The following is a 17,174-nucleotide window of genomic DNA, read 5'->3' on the forward strand; positions in this document are numbered from 1 at the left end:
TTCTTTTTTTTTTTTTTTTTGCTTCAACTGTTATGTCTTAAGTATTATGATGATGTATGTAGTAGTTATGATTGTTCTCTGGGTACTGCATCTTTCCATTTTTAAATGTCTGTGGAGTGCCAGGACAGCTGCCATTGGGTAGGAGAAAGTTAATGCAGCATATTACAGAGGAGATGTGTGCTGGGGCTCTCTGAGAAATACTTTTGTTCTGTGTTTTACTTTAGATTTGTTATTTCTCTGAAAGTCATTCAGGCTGAAAGTTGGTTGCTGCCAAAAATGTTTCTTTCCATCAATCATCATAGTAGCTCTCTTAACTGTTTATTACACAATCAGTTTAATAACCAGTCTACTCCTCTTCTGTCACCAGTGTTTTTAGGCCTTCAGTTTTTTACCTTCCCCATTCCCCCATCTACTCTAGAAAATCTGCTTTAAATGTTATACTGATAATATTTTCTCTAACACCTCTCATCCTGGCTCCGAAAGCACTTTAGAAGCTATGTATATACAGTACCCTGGAAAGCAACTACTTCCAAAAAGGAGGACAGTAACCTACTGCAGTACAGCATGAGACCCATGGGAGCACAAACCCTACCCTTACAAAAAGGGTAAAAACAGCATTTAAAAGAACAGTTCCACCTACCTTCTTGCCACTGTCCTAAGTTCTGTTGATTTTATGTTGGAAGCCCAATGATGACATCACAACGAATCTGTCACTGCTGATAGACACAAATCTACAGTGACTCAGTTTTGGATTACCTTGCTAGATAATATAGGGCCATGCCATGCCATGCTCAGGTAATTTCCATGTAGGAAATTCCATCTGCAGTGGTGGAATTTCTGATGCAGTCTTTCATTCAGGTTCAGGGGCTTCCCCTTCTCCCTGGGGAAGTGGCCGGAGGTTTCTCTCCCACAAACCAGCAGATTCTGGATGATTCATGAGGCTAAAACCATCTGCATTGGTTACTCATCCCTCCACGGCCCTTTGTAGTCAGGGCCTTGTCTCCTGGTTGCCAAAGAAAGCTTTACAGTAAGGAGGAGGGACAGGGATTATGGTAGAATAAGCATTAACTTCCTCACAAAAGTCTGTAGGCTTGGAAGTGGGGGAGGCAATACTGTTGAGAGTAACTGTTCCCTCTGGCTCTGTCCCAGCCCCTCCAAAGCTGCAGAGCCTGAACCCCACTGAACATGCATGGATGGGCTCCAAGTCGTCTTCGGTACAATGCTATAGAGATAGCACTCCCCTCTCCATACCTGACCATTCCTCACTCTTCTGGCCAGATTCACCTGTTTTTCATCCCTTCTGCCTGCAGAGACAATATGTACCTGAGTGCTGGAGCTGTCCTTTTTATTCCCTGATCCAATTTACTCCCTGACCCACAGAAGATTTGATGTGAGGCTGACAATTCCCTGCAAATTCTGTTACTGCAGAACTGTGCAGGACATATCCAAAAGAAATGCATGAGTTATGGGAGTGGGTTTTATTTAGAAAAATATTTCCATTTGGTTTGAAGCGGGAAGGGAAAAGAACATTTTGATGTTAGTTTTGTAAATGTGTTAAATGATAAATTACTAATCGAGGCCATGAGATCATTAAAAAACATTCTGAAATGCATGAATATAGAAAAGTAGGTCCGGGGGGAAGGGGAAATTAGTTGCTACTGCCATCTGGCAAGTAAAATAAAGAGGTCAAGGACATCTGTGGACTGTAAAGTTGTAAATGAACAAATCGGATAAGCAGATACTGCTATTTCAAAAGCTACTGTATTTCACTGACAAGTTACAGAAACGTGTTATTGATTGTTGTATTATTGATCATTTCTTATAATTATAAGCAAGACTGAACAGGGAACCATCTAACATTCTGAAATTTAACAGTCTCTAAACAGGGAACATAACTAAGGATTTGAAATCTGATATTACATATTAGCTTCATGGTACTAAATATCACAGAAGTGAGCAGCTTCATGTCTGTAAGAAATTCTATCCAGATTTCTGCAGTCTCAGGAGAATATGAATACTTTTGGAGAACTAATATTGTTCATTCTGTAAGATATATATGTTCTGGAAGAATAACAGGCTTCTAAACTACTTCTTGGATGGTCATCAGTGGAAAGAGTCACAGGGAGAAACGTTAACAAGAACTAACAGAAAAGTGACTGGAATTTTAAATCTGTGTTGATTAATAGCCTTTGGAGCCCCTGTATAAATAATTACTATAACTTTCACTCCCCTATTCCTCCCACTCTGCATGGGCAGCCAGCTTTCCTATCCATCTACTCACCACAATCACTATTGGGGAGCATTTATTTGGGGGTTGCCTCAGATGAGTGCTATGGGACAGGTATTGTGTTCAGCTGCCTCTCACAAGAGATCAGAAAGGAAGGCTGTCTTCTCCTCTTCAGGGATGCACTGAAGGGACTTTACCTCAAAACAATCTAAGACTCAGATGGTTTCAAAACAATATTTGTTAAGGAGAGAGAAAAACCTGGATTAAAAAGAAAGGGATATTCATAGCATGCCTAGTATGAAATTCTGCAAAAGCTATTCAAGACAGGTCCCCTTCATGTCATTACAGGAGAACAAGCAATATGTTGCAGCCTAGTAGAGAGCATGTATTCTTTATTCCCTACCACTCTCTTTGTCAGGCAGCATCTCTCTCTCTCTCTCTCTCTCCCCCCCCCCCCCCACACACACACTCACCAGTCTCTTCTGGTGTCTTAGATCATCTTCCACTCTTAGGAGTCTGGTCCTCTTCCACTGCAGTTACAGACGATGATCCTTTTGATGCTCAAGATGTTAGCCTGTATTCCTAGTCCCAGCCTGTGAGCAAAAGTATTTATATACTTTCTGAGGGAATAGGACCGTTTCTTATGAAAATCCATATTTTATATTTTTAAGTTACTCCCTATTTTAATTAATCAATCTTTGGGTGAAGACATTTGGGTTCCTGTTTTTCTTTCTGTTACACATACTGATTTCTCCAAAAGTTCCTTTGGAGGTGTATCCACACAACCATTGACTCTCAGCCCACAGTTGTATTCATCTACTTTCCAGGTAATTGGCGCTGAAAAAGGTCCTTTTGAGATGCTAATTAAACATCCGTTCAAACGTTTACTGGCATGGACCAAAGGTTTTAATCTTGAAAATAGCTCATTGTCTGCCTGATATTTGATTTGATGTTTGATATCTTTCCTTACCCGTATTTCTACTCTGTATCGGATATGAATTATTGACAAATAAAGTCCAATCTGTCACATTTACTAAATTCAGTTCTGCAACCACTGCCTCTAAAAACCCCCAGTGCTTTCAGTCTTATGACCAATAAAAATAAATAGCCCATTAACCATTTAGATCAGAGTTTCTCAAACTGTGATCTGTCGTGAACAGGCCGGTCACGTGGCACTGCTTCTCTTTATTTCCAGCTGTCAAATTCACATGAGAAGCTAGCTAAAATACATTCATCACTTCTCTAATATTTCTTTTTCACGTGAAAGACTGCTGTCATTACTGCCGGGATGTACAATCAGAAACAGGAGGAGATTTATATGAGCTGAACAATTGCTAATGAGTGTGATGGTCTCTACTAAGATGTGCTCTAGACTAAACCCCACGATTCAGATCATGCAAATGTAGTTGTAAATCATCGCCTGCTGATATTATAGTATATGGAACCCCCCGCTCCCGCCCTCCGCCAAAAATCCAATTCACTGAAACTGAGGGAAAAATATACAAAATTTAGAAAGTTACAAGCAGAATATGGCAAATGCCAGATGAGGTGTGAGAGAATGCCACATGCTTTTCTCTGCTAACTTTTTATTACAGGAATATACATTTATGTATTGCTCACAGCTTTTTAAATGTTATATCTTTTCTCCAGTAGGACTCTCACATGAGTACGAATGACTCCCTTGAATAAGGCTCACAGGATACAGCCCTTTAGTACATCTGGCCCTCTTCATATCTTCATTAAGGCCACCACCACCAATGTCTTTTTTCAATTACTAGTCTCTCTAAAAGAGTACATAGCAGCAACATCCGAGGTGATATAATGAATAATCATTAAATAGCCCTTCTTACAATCTGTTTGGAAAGGTATTCTCTAATATTGAAGAAAGTAGGAAGAAAAGTTTCTCGAACATCTAAATCAAATTTTATATGCTCCCCATTCCTGTTATGTCTGCTATCCAAGGATTTCAAATTGTTTCTCAAACATTAATGTTTGCAATAACTTTGAGATAAGTATTACTATCTCATTTAACACAGGAGGAGTCTGTGGGTGGGCAGGGACACTGGAACAATTTTTATATTGAGGGCGCAGAAAGCCATTGGAAAAACTGTAAACCCTATCTATGATGGAAGCCATACATTCATTGCTATTTGTACTCCAAGCCAGAGGTGCTGATGCACTCACAGCATCCCTACTCCCAGCAATCCTGAAAGTGAGGGAGAACAAGGGTTGACTGCATAAGGGATTTTTTCCCCCCAGAAAAAGGTTTTTTCCCAACCTTGCTATCAGCTGTCTTGGTGTGAAGACATACCTCTTTTGACTTTGGCAGCTGTTTTCACTATCCTGCCGATTAGACTTGTTCTGACCGAGTTTCACTGACACAATGCTGAAAATAACTGCCAAAGCAAGACTGCACTCGTCCTCCCAATATTGCTAACAATGATGCAGTTCAACTGGTGAGAGCAATGGTGAGAGTTTATGGTAAAAACTCCCTAGTTTAGACAAGGCTGGAAAGGCAATAGCAAAGCTGGGAATAGAAGTGAAATTTCCTGAGTTCCTGTCTTGAGGCTGAACCGTAGAAAATCCTTCCTCCCTCCCAACTCTATTCAGACAATATTTAAAACAATTATTTATTAAATGCATCACAATATAGAATATTTGGCCGCAGCAAGAAAAGAAAAGAAAAGAAAAGAAAAGAAAAGCAAACACTGGGATACACAGCAGGATATAGTATAAAGCGGAGATTATTAGGACCATGTCTGAAGGGGGAATCCAGAAGGATTGTAACTGTGCACAGTTTGGCCTTGCATTACAAAAATACTAAGAATAGGAAAAGGTACAGAGGGGAAGAAAAAAGGATGAGACAGTGTTTGTGTTAATTATGGGGAGTGATGAGGAAAAATTGAGTTTTAATGCACTATAAAAGATCAGGATATTGTTATATTGGAAGGTGTTAGTTGCTGCCATCAGGAGTGTATTTGATCTATGGGAAATCACAGATCTTAGAGCAGATGGGCATGCTAGCCACCCTTCATTCAGGCTAAAGGGAAGACGCAATTAAGTTCCTTTATGGAATAAAATAGCTGGAGAGAAAGAGAGCCACCACCCAAGGCACTAGGCTGTATGCAGAGCCAAGAGTTTTCCCTGGTGACTGATTGTAAATGCAGGAGCTAGGGCAGCATTTTCTCAAATGTGGCCACTGTGGCCCATGTGGCCACCCGGGGCTTTTCTTGCAGCCACAGTCTCCTGGGTGGTGATTTGGGGGACAAAGCTATGCCCCTCCCCCAGGACCACCACCAGGAGTTGGGCCCTACCCTCCTCTGGAGACACAAATGCTGGAGGAGCAGGCAGTCACTGAATTCCCCACCTTCCCAGAGGCAGTGGGAATCAGGCTTCAGTCCTGGGATGGCGGGCAGCAGGTCTCCAGCAGCAGGTCTCCATCTTCCAGGTGCAGGGCACTGGGCTGTGTCCCCCCGAGCTAACCTCCCCGCCATCATCCCTGGCCCCTACTGCCTCACCACCCACCTCCCCATCCAGGGCTTAATTTGTCCCCAGGCTTGCCAGGGATGAATAAATCTGCTGTGAAAAGTGATATTTGTATGTTTGTTAATATCACTTTTCAAACTTAGTAGCTAGCTGGGAGGCTGTGAAAAGTGATATCAACATACAAGTATCACTTTTCACAGCAGCAGAATTACTAACTAGCAAATCTAAAAAAAAAAAAAAATCAACCAAAAAAATCAAAAGATACAATAACAAAAAAAGACAAGAACATGTAAAGCACCTTATCTGTGTTTCTATTCTGTTTAGGTCCAGTAAAGATTAAAGACAACTGTACATTATTTTTATTACTGAGTCAGCAAAAAAACCTACATAAATGAATTACAATGATTTGGACATGTGTATGTGAATATTTATTGTTTTTTCCTAAAGTTAATACGTATTTTATGAAAAATTGTCAGAGAGGCCACAAGCAAGAGTTGGTGGCCGCACTCTGAGGTCACTGAAAAATTTGTTGCGAGAACCCCTGGGCTAGGGCATTGGCTGATTGAAACTATGTGTGTCAGTGGCAGAAAGCCAGAACATAAGAACAGCTATACTGGGTGAGACCAAAGGTTCATCTAGCCCAATATCCTGTCTTCTGACAGTGGCCAATCCAGCTGCCCCAAAGGAATGAACAGAACAGGCAATCATTAAGCGATCCAGCCCCTGTCTCCTATTCCCAGCTTCTGGTAAACAGAGGCTAGGGACACCATCTCTGCCCATCCTAGCTAATAGACCTTGATACAGTCAGGGAAGCAGTCATAAGTGGGGCCCTGTGAGGGAGCAGAGATAGAGCTCTGTGGGGCACAGGACTGACTTGAAAGGCAGCTTGGCAATTCTGAGCAAGGAAACTGCCTGCTGTTGTTTGTTCTTACTGAGTTCGAGGAAACAGAAGTTTGTGCACATTCTTTGTAAATAAACAGAATTGCACAACAAAATACCTGACTCAGATCAATTTCTCCTCCTAACAGTACAACCAGGCAAGGCTCCAATGAGCAACAATATTATTGATATGTATGTCATTCTGAGGGGTATCAGGAAGGTAGAAATCACAAATGTACTTGAGAGGAAATTAAGCTAAAAATAAAAATATGGATGGCCTCACTAGGAAGTACGACTCCCACCTCAACTGCCACCAGGCTGCTTTGGGGCTGCAGGAGGACCACACAAAGAACTGCCATAAAAAGAAGAACCAAACTGAAGCTCCCGCTTCTATTTCACTTACTATCTGTGACTGGCTAGGTATGGGGAAGAAGGACCCAGGAAAAGGTGATAGGGAAGCAGAGTGCCATTGCTACGTGGAGAGGAAAGGAACTAGTTGTCAGTTACTTTGAGCTCTAGTATCCTCTATCCCCTTCACTCCTGCTTCCACCGGGGACCCTTATGGAGCCAGCCATGGAAGCAACACACCTGAGAACACACATGCTCTCTCTCCACAGTGAAGCAGCTATGGGGCAGGGCCACTCACCTAGGCATGCTCGTCAGCTCCACTAAGCCATTAGAAAAGTTAAGTGGAGCTTTCAAAGAGAACAGCCACTAAGGAAAGAAGACAAGAGTGGCGATGGAGGAAATGGAAGCCAATGGAAAAAAAGAGAGACAGGATAGTGGCAAGTGTAATAGGAAGCAGCCACCAAGGGAAGGAGTGAGTTTTGGTGGTGGTAAAAGAGAAGGAGGCAGAGGAAGAGGTAGCCGTCAGGGAAAAGGGGCTATGTTTGTGGGTTTTGTGGGGGTGAGGAGATGAGCATGAGAAATGAGTCACAAAGGCTTTTTAGGGGAAAACCACTTTGAATTTGTGCCTGGGGCTTATTCACATTTGTTCTGTGCTGGGGCAGGCCAAACTGTCTCTGGCAAATACAACATGCCTGGGACCAAGTGATAAAGGGATTGTTGTGAACCCTGTGACCAAAGACAGAAGGTTGTGTGGACCTAGAGAGAGAGCTGTAGCTTATGGGAGGATCCAATCAAGGGATGAAGGAGTGGTTTTGGTTCTGTTGGACTTTCCTTATCACAGAGGGAAAGCAAAAACAATGAGGAGTACTTGTGGCACCTTAGAGGCTAACAAATTTATTTGGGCATAAGCTTTTGTTGGCTAAAACCCACTTCATCAGATGCATGGAGTAGAAAATACAGTAGGAAGATATATATAACAGTACATGAAAAGATGGGAGTTCCCTTACTAAGTGGGAGGGTAGAGACAATTCAATTAAAGTGGGCTATTATCAACAGGACAAAAAATCACTTCTGTAGTGGTAATAAGGGTGGTTCATTTCAAACAGTTGACAAGAAGATGTGAATAACAGGAGGGGGAAATTAGAATAGGGAAATTTGTTTTTAGTTCTTGTAGTGACCCATCGACTCCCAGTCTTTATTCAGGCCTAATTTGATGGAGTCCAGTTTGCAAATTAATTCCAGTTCTGCAGTTTCTCGTTGAAGTCTGTTTTTGAAGTTTTTTTGCTGAAGAATTGCCACTTTTAAGTCTGTTATTCATAGATACTAAGGTCAGAAGGGACCATTCTGATCATCTAGTCTGACCTCCTGCACAGTGCAGGCCACAGAATCTCACCCACCCACTCCTATGAAAAACCTCACCCATGTCTGAGCTATTGAAGTCCTTAAATCATGGTTTAAAGACTTCAAGGAGCAGAGAAGCCTCCCTCAAGTCAACCATGCCCCATGCTACAGAGGAAGGCGAAAAACCTCCAGGGCCTCTCCAATCTGCCCTGGAGGAAAATTCCTTCCCGACCCCAAATATGGCAATCAGCTAAACCCTGAGCATATGGGCAAGATTCACCAGCCAGATACTACCGAAAATTCTTTCCTGGGTAACTCAGATCCCATCCATCTAATATCCCATCTCAGGGGATTTGGCCTATTTACCCTGAATATTTAAAGATCAATTATTTACCAAAATCCCTTTATCCCATCACACCATCTCCTCCATATCTCCTCCTCTACTTATCAAGTAGAATCTTAAAGCCAGATAGATCTTTTGCCCCCACAGCTTCCCTTGGGAGGCTATTCCAAAAGTTATTGAGTGACTAGAGAGGTTGAAGTGTTCTCTGACTGGTTTTTGAATATTATAATTCTTGATGTCTGATTTGTGTCCATTTATTCTTTTGCACAGAGACTGTCTGGTTTGGTCAATGTACATGGCAGAGGGGCATTGCTCGCACATGATGGCATATATCACATTGGTAGATGTGCAGGTGAATGAGCCCCTGATGGTGTGGCTGATGGTGTGGTTAGGTCCTATGATGGTGTCCCTTGAATAGATATGTGGACAGAGTTGGCAACAGGGTTTGTTGCAGGGATAGGTACCTGGGTTAGTATTTTTGTTGTGTGGTGTGTAGTTGCTGGGGAGTGGTGGTGTAGTTGCTTCAGGTTGGGGGGCTGTCTGTAAGCAAGGACTGGCCTGTCTCCCAAGGTCTGTGAGAGTGAGGGATCGTCCTTCAGGATAGGTTGTAGATCCTTGATGATGCGCTGGAGAGGTTTTAGTTGGGGACTGAAAGTGACCGCTAGTGGCATTCTGTTACTTTCTTTGTTGGGCCTGTCCTATAGTAGGTGACCTCTGGACACCCTTCTGGCTCTGTCAATCTGTTTCTTCACTTCAGAAGGTGGGTATTGTAGTTTTAAGAACACTTGATAGAAACTCTGAAAGGCACAGGGAGACTGCCAACTGGTGGGGAAAATGAGGCAAAGCTATGCCGTAACCATGAGGAGTAAGTGATGCCTTTGTCAAAGTGCTCAAATTTGTAAATTTTTATCACAGCTTTTCAAGTCATATGCAAATAATGCACATGCATTAAACTCCGTGACTTTTTACTTACCTTGACAAAACACTGAGTAAACAATATCAATACATTTTAATTTCAAAAACTCAAGGTTTAGATTTGTGTGAATAACTTAATGCATCCGATGAAGTGAGCTGTAGCTCACGAAAGCTTATGCTCTAATAAATTTGTTAGTCTCTAAGGTGCCACAAGTACTCCTTTTCTTTTTGCGAATACAGACTAACACGGCTGCTACTCTGAAACCTTTTTTTTTTTTGGTTAAGTGGCTGAACCAAAAAACAAACAAACAAACAAAAAAACAGGGGAGGGGAGGGCAAAATTGAATATGACCTGAACTGAAAGTTTCATTTAGTTTTCAGGATATTTTTAACCTTTTTTTTTTTTAAAAGAATCAATAAAATTCAAAATGAAAGCTTGTTTCAGATCAAAACCTTTCATTTTCAAAAAAGGTTGAAATGAAATATTTCAATTTTTTCAGACTTTTTTTCCCCGTTTTGTTTTTCTTTGGCACAATTTGACAAAATTGGCCTAAATCTGCTAATTGTTTTGGTTGACCTGAATCTTTATTTTTCTGTTAAAAAAAAAGTTTTGCACAAAAAATTTTGCTTGGCTCTACTCAGGTTATATCAAACCTGATGCTTAGCTAACAGTCCTTAAGCATCCGATGAAGTGAGCTGTAGCTCATGAAAGCTTATGCTCTAATAAATTTGTTAGTTAGTCTCTAAGGTGCCACAAGTACTCCTTTTCTTTTTGCGAATACAGACTAACACGGCTGCTACTCTGAAACCAGTCCTTAAGCTGTGGTCATGGGCAATGAGTGATTTGTTGAGAAGACTTGGCTGGTCAGATGTGGCTAACTCTTTTCCTTGTTTCCAGATGCTAAATCACTTTTTTTTTTAAATGAATATACATGAATATTAAACATCCATGTAAGCAAATGTAGTTGCCACAGAGATGTTATGTGATTGTGAATGGGAAGGGTGGTACTTTACATGAGTGTGAATGGAGGGGGAGGTATCCATGAAACAATTGCTGTATTAAGATGGGATCTAAATTATGAAAGCTGAAAATGCTTGCACCTAGCCTTCTGTATATCACATATATGGCTTAACTAGGGTGACCAGATATCCCGATTTTATAGGGACAGTCCCGATTTTTGGGTCTTTTTCTTATATAGGCTCCTATTACCTCCCACCCCCATCCCAATTTTTCACATTTGATGTCTGGTCACCCTAAGCTTAACAACAATTGGCCTTTAAATAATCCTGAGTTTGTTCTGCTCACCTGTAAGTCCATATATGATCAAACCTCAGTTATACAGTTCTGCAATCCTTCAGGCTATTTTGGAGACTTATCAGGGAACTACAGCCTAAACCTGAAATTTTATGAGCAAGCAGGGAACACCATCTGTAATGTTCTGCTCAAAGTGTACCATTAAAAAAAATGCTGAGAAGGAAGTTCTCTATTCTGACTTCCATTATTCAAAAATATACAGTAAACGCAGATGCCAAAATATGTATTTAATGAATCATGCAATTTTATTGCCCACATATAAAAAAGGAATATGAAATTGAAGGATATGAGAAGCCAGCATTTTGAACAGATGTCCTAAAATATCTTTTGTATTTGACAGCACTTCAAATCTTCCCAGTGCTTTTTTTACTCTCCAGTAACTTATTTTTCTTCTTTGTATTATTTAAGCTATTACCATCTGAGATATGCTAACTAGCAAATATACACATTCTCATCTTCTCAAGTGTTAACCATAGAAAAGGAAAACATTAATAATGGGGAGGGGGTTGGTACGTGCAGCATGGATGGTCTTGAAAAGCTAAAGTAAGAATCTCATTTAATTAAAAAAAAAATGTTGAAGTCAGTTCTTGTTTTCTCATCCTCAGCCAAGTCATCTTCATTTTGCCTAATGCCAAACTCACACAAATGCCAAAAAGGAGCAGAGAGGAAAGAGAAAAAAAAGTCTGATGAAAGAAACAAGTCCACTAAAGTGTGTGTATATATGGTCTCCACTCTGCCAACCTGGTGTTTTGAGGATGTTCTTGTATCACAAGCATGTAGCTAGAAAAATGTTAGCTTTTAATTCGGTTGCCTTTGAAAAGACATGGGTTTAAATAACAAGAACAACAAGCCCCATTTAATACATTCTCTGACGGCTGAGTGGATTTATGAATAAGGATCACAAAGGCAAATTAACTGAAGGCCCCCAATGTGATATTTGGGGAGGGGATGAGCTGGCGTGGTTGAATAGGCAGATGGGAATATGTGGGATGGGGAAATAGAATCCTGAAGTTGCTCGAGAGGTAAGTAGGACTAACACAGATTAGAACCACTGCTGTCCTCCCTTCTACTCCTCCCATCTGTCATAGAGATTGCTTCACCAGCCTTCCCTCTTCACTTTCCAAAGACCAGTGTCTTTAGTTATGTTTCTTATACACTATGAGAAAACCTGTATTTTTCATCTGAATTACTTTTAATTTTAAATTAAGGAAAACAAGAAAGAACAAAAGTAAAGTCTGCAAAAGCAGCAGTTGATATGAACTACCACAGAGCATGCCCCTCACCCCCATTGAACCAGGGCCTAACAAAACTCCTTCCATTTAAAGCTGTAATACACAGAAAATTAGATTAATCCTGTCACAGTTTCAGGGTATCTGCACTTACATTCTTCCTCCATGGTTCAAGGGTGCACTGTTAAAGATTTCTGGCACCCAGCTAACACCTCTCATAGGTAAAGATTCACATCTCACTCCCTCCTGACCAGGGGTTTTAAGGCTGGAAATACTGTGAAATACTGTGATATACTGTGATATACCCAGACTGCCTAAACAGGCCAGTGCTTATGCTACTTTTTCTCTTTGACGGCTATGACCAGTGTATTGCCTGCACTTACAAGTCACCACACAGCTCCTCCTAAGCAAGCACATTTATTCTTCAGTTAAAAGCATTACAGAAAGCAAAAAAGTTCCTATACCACATGCTAAAAGTTTACCAGAGGTCACCCATAAATCTTGTATGGCCCAAGTAGGTCAAACCTTTCCAAACTTCAGCCAGGATTGGGGCCTCCCCTTGGACAGAAGGTCCTGTCCACTTCCTGGATCAGAAAGAAGGACCTGAGTCAGTTTAAACTCAGGCTATTTAACCAATCCTTTCTTTGTCTGGCCTCTGGAGAATCCAGTTTGAACTAGTCTATGTGAGTTTCCCCAGGAAGTGGTACCTCTTGCGAGTGAGGGGGGTTACAACTTGGCTGATTTGCCTTCATCACCACCCACTGCTTTTAGTTCCTGGAGGAGCAGTGGTAACCCTTCCCCATGGAGTAGAACACAATCTTTCATAAGCCATTCATTTAAAACAATGGACCCAAGGTCAATATCTGTCGCACATCCATCTACTTAAGTCTTCAAGTGACATAAGTACATGCATCACACTTCAGGATGATCTCATTGTGCATCTGTGCTTCCCTCTCCTCAGGAATGTCTCCCACGCCCTATGCCTGAACCTATTGTCCTCCCTTCCTTCTGGACACCTCCTTAACTGCATAAATCCCCCTTCTCTATGTCTGTGACCATAGGCAGTGGGTATAAGATGCCAGGATGCGGCAGCACCTCCATCTGGAGGTATGCCAACCCACTGCCTTTGGGGTGCCGCCACCAAAAGCCCCACCCGCATTCCATCCCAAAGCCTTGCTCCCACTCATCCTTTTGTCCCATGGCTCCACCTGCACCGCTCCTCTTTCTGTCCCCCCTCCACCTATTCCCAAGGTCCTGCCCTTGCTCCACCTCTTTCCCCCAGGATCACCCCTTCCGCCATTCTGCCTCTCCGCCCCTTGCCCTGAGTCCCCTCCCACCATCTGCCGATGAGTGGCGGGGGGGAGGGCTCAGGGAAAGTGGTGAAGAGGCATGAGTGGTGGCAGGGGAGGGCCTTGGGGGGAGGGGACCAAGTGGGGGCAGGGCCTTGGGCGGAGAAGGGGGAGGGACTGTGGACCAGGCACTGGTGGTCCCTCCTACTTCTAGGGAGCTTCTGGTGTTCACACCTAGCCTCCCCAATGCAGGAGTCACACGCCGCCCAGGCCTGTGACTGCCTCACATTTCCCTACTGAAATGTTGATGCAGGTAAAAGAGAAATCTTCCCCCCTTCTCACTTGAAGCACTGTGAGAGGTTTTGCTATACTGCCAGCCTGTTGTGCATAGTGCTGATGAGGTGTTTATAAAGTACACATCCAACCGGGATACATATCTTACACAAGGCAGCATGAGGAGACAGGTTTGCTGGGGAGGGAGAGACTAGTGATGGGTGGTGTTGGGGAGCAGAGGCTGCTGGTGGGAACTCTGGTGAGTGGGAGGCAAAGACTGAGGAAGAACAGGTGAGTGGGAAAGAAAGGTAGGTCTGGGCAAAGGCAGCTGAGACTGGGGACTTTGGGGAAGAATGCAGATACAAAGACAGAGGGAACTGGAAAGACAGTATAGGATTCTGGGAGAAGCACACACGAAAGACAATTTAACCTGAAAGACAGAAACAGAGAATGTCTGGGTAAAAGGAGGGAAATTTGCTTCTGGGAGCCTCATGAGTGACCCTCAACTTTCTGGGCAAAAATCACTCAACTGCATATCATCATGCCTGAGAAATTTCATGTACTACAGTTGGTTTGGAAAAGATAGGAGGAGGGGTCAAAATTAGACTTACTTCATCCATAATAGTGGTGGTATCTTGCCTCTCTCCATAAGTAACCTTTTTTATTATACTGAACACCCCTCAATATTTTGTTAACCAGTGTTTTCCTTTCTGCAACGCTGAGGATGGTGCTCTCATTTCTTTTATATTAAAGGAGCTATGTGATTTATTATCATTGTTTATGCTCGTTATTCCTATGAGCCACTGAGATACTGCCTGAGGCAATTTACTGTATGTATGTTACAGCCTGAAAATAGGGATTTGATACATGCACCTGTTTAGACATTGAGTGAACCCAGCAAAGTTGTGCTTAATAAGTCTTATGTTTTTCTGTCAAAGGAAGTTACTTATTACTAATGATACGTGTCATGTTATTCAAAATGCCCAAATAAGAGTATATTTTCCAGTCATGCATGCCTTAGGCTACCAGTCTGACAAACATTTGAGGAGGCAACATGCTATCCAAAGTGACAGTGATGAACAGAGACTAGCTACATGCATTGATCTACTCATACTATCGCTCCCATGTACTAAAATATGGTCATGCTGTACTCATGTATCAGGAATGGATCTGGTTCTAAGTCTGAAAGAACAGTCACAACGTTATGTCAGCGAGATTTGCTGCAGGATACTGCTGAATGAAGCCCCACAGGTCTCACCCTATGGATTAAGTGCTGGCTTCTCTGTAAGACCACAATGCTGGAAGCAAAGTTTTGCTCTTTTACCACAATTGTACAGCTCCCCAAGTGGCACATGGCACTTCTGACTCCTCCAGTGGGGGTTAAAGTGAAGAAGGTGAGTTAATGCTGAACTTGTCATGACATTTTGCATGTAGATTGTCTGTTCCCTAGTTCCAATTCCTTCTCTGCTAGGCTATGTCTTTGAATTCACACAGAATTCTGTTCACACATTATTGACACAGAGGACTCCCCAGAAGTTACATAGCAAGGGAAGGAGCATAGCAGCCTTTGCTCTCTACATATCTCCCAATGCCATAGCCTAAATCTGTCTGTTAAAGAGAGTGGTATCTTATTCAGGTAGTTGGTCTCAGGGCTTCCATGAGACTATATGGGGAGCAAAGTAACACTCCTTACAAGTAAATGAGGCAGAATCGGCCTTTTTGTGATTAACAGGAGTTTGCTCCCTTCTACTCCACACAACTTGTTTACTTCAGTGTGCTTATTTTGATATTAGAGCATTTACAGTCTTAAAATAGTTTGTAGCACTATACCTGCACATATTTATACACTTTGCAATGTTTCATTATATTGTTTTTTATTTTATTTTAAAGTTCTTCCTTATAAAAGAGTCCTATAGAATTTAGGAGAACTACATCTCTGCTATAAAATACTACAGGACAGCTAAAAAAAATTCTTGACGAATGGAAATTATCTCTATTCATTTCTATAAATCTCTAGAGCAATTTCTCATTGAATCTATTCTTATTTATTAAATGTGACTTTCTCATACAAGTTGTCTGACTTCTTAAAAACCAGTGGAATATGTCTCCATATGATTGCTATATTATGATCATATTATTATAAAATTAATAAAGAATTAATTTTACATTTTAAAAAAGACATCATTATGGTAGTATGTGACTATCTTAAGTTTTCTTTCTTCATCATATCAGTAAATAAAGTTAAGCCATTCAGTGATCTGAAATGGTTGTCATTCCACTTGATGTAAGTGTTGAATAGAAGCAAAATAATGACATTTTTGTAATACAACTGATACATTCAAATAAGGCTTACAATTTAATAGCCAATATTTTGTCTTTAAGTGGCTTTATAATGGTAAAAATATTCTTAAAGCTCAAGAAAGGGAAATATAATGATGCTGTAACTATCTTAGTATTCCCCAGACACAAGAAGGAGCTCTTTTTTGGAATGCAAGCAGAGAAAGCAGTCTGGTGTTGCTAGGCAGAGGATAAATACTAGAGAGAAAAGGAGCGAGGAACAGGTTGTGCCTGTTTGTTGCTTCTTTTTCTTGTTCCCAAATAAATGACTGTTAATTGAGAAGGAGTGTGGCTACATATTTTATGATACTTTGGGTACATGCTCTGAAGTCTCATGAGGACTTTTAAATTCAAGCTAATGCTAAATATACTTAATTAGTGTTGCTGTAGTTGATTTCACTTTTTCCTGTTAAAGAAGAACGTTACAGTTTTGCTGTTTTAAAATGTTAAAATATATGATGGAGGTAAAGAAATGATTTGGTAGCTGAATGACTTCCCGGCAGGAGAGAATCTAACAGGATGGCATTTTACTAATTAAGAAGAGTGATGGACTAGCCAGATGGGAAGAATACATACTGGAATTTAAAAAAACAAAAAACAAAACAATGTAGAAAAATCCTGTCGAGGATGGTAAAGAGCATGTAGCCACTTGAGAGACACTGGTAAAAAAGGCAATTTGCTAGAATAAAAGAAACCTATGGGTGCTGGATAGTAACCAAATAAAACTGCTGGTGTCACATGGTAAATAAGAGAAACCACAGACCAGTGGTGTGAGCATAGAATTGAGAGCTAGAAATTCCTGTGCTCCAATTGCAGCTCTACCAAGACTTGCAGTGGGGCCTTTGGCAAATTACTTAGCCTCTCTGTGCTTCAATTTCCTATTTGTAAAGTGGGAATACTTACCTTGGTCAGGTATTCTGAGAATGAACTAATGTCTGTGAAGTGCTATATAAGTGCTACAAATTATTATTAATCAGTACTTAGATCAGGGGTCGGCAACCTTTCAGAAGTGGTGTGCTGAATCTTCATTTATTCACTCTAATTTAAGGTTTCGCGTGCCAGTAATAAGAATCCATGTGATTCAAGCTGAGCTGCGCCCCTTCTTGGCCCTGTCTGCACCCCTCACTGCCCCAGGCTGGGGCTAGAGGGCCACAGCTGGGGTGGCTGCAGAGCCCCGGGCCGAGGCCAGGAG

Source organism: Dermochelys coriacea, chromosome 11, assembly GCF_009764565.3.
Source record: "Dermochelys coriacea isolate rDerCor1 chromosome 11, rDerCor1.pri.v4, whole genome shotgun sequence".
Classification (NCBI taxonomy): Eukaryota; Metazoa; Chordata; order Testudines; family Dermochelyidae; genus Dermochelys; species Dermochelys coriacea.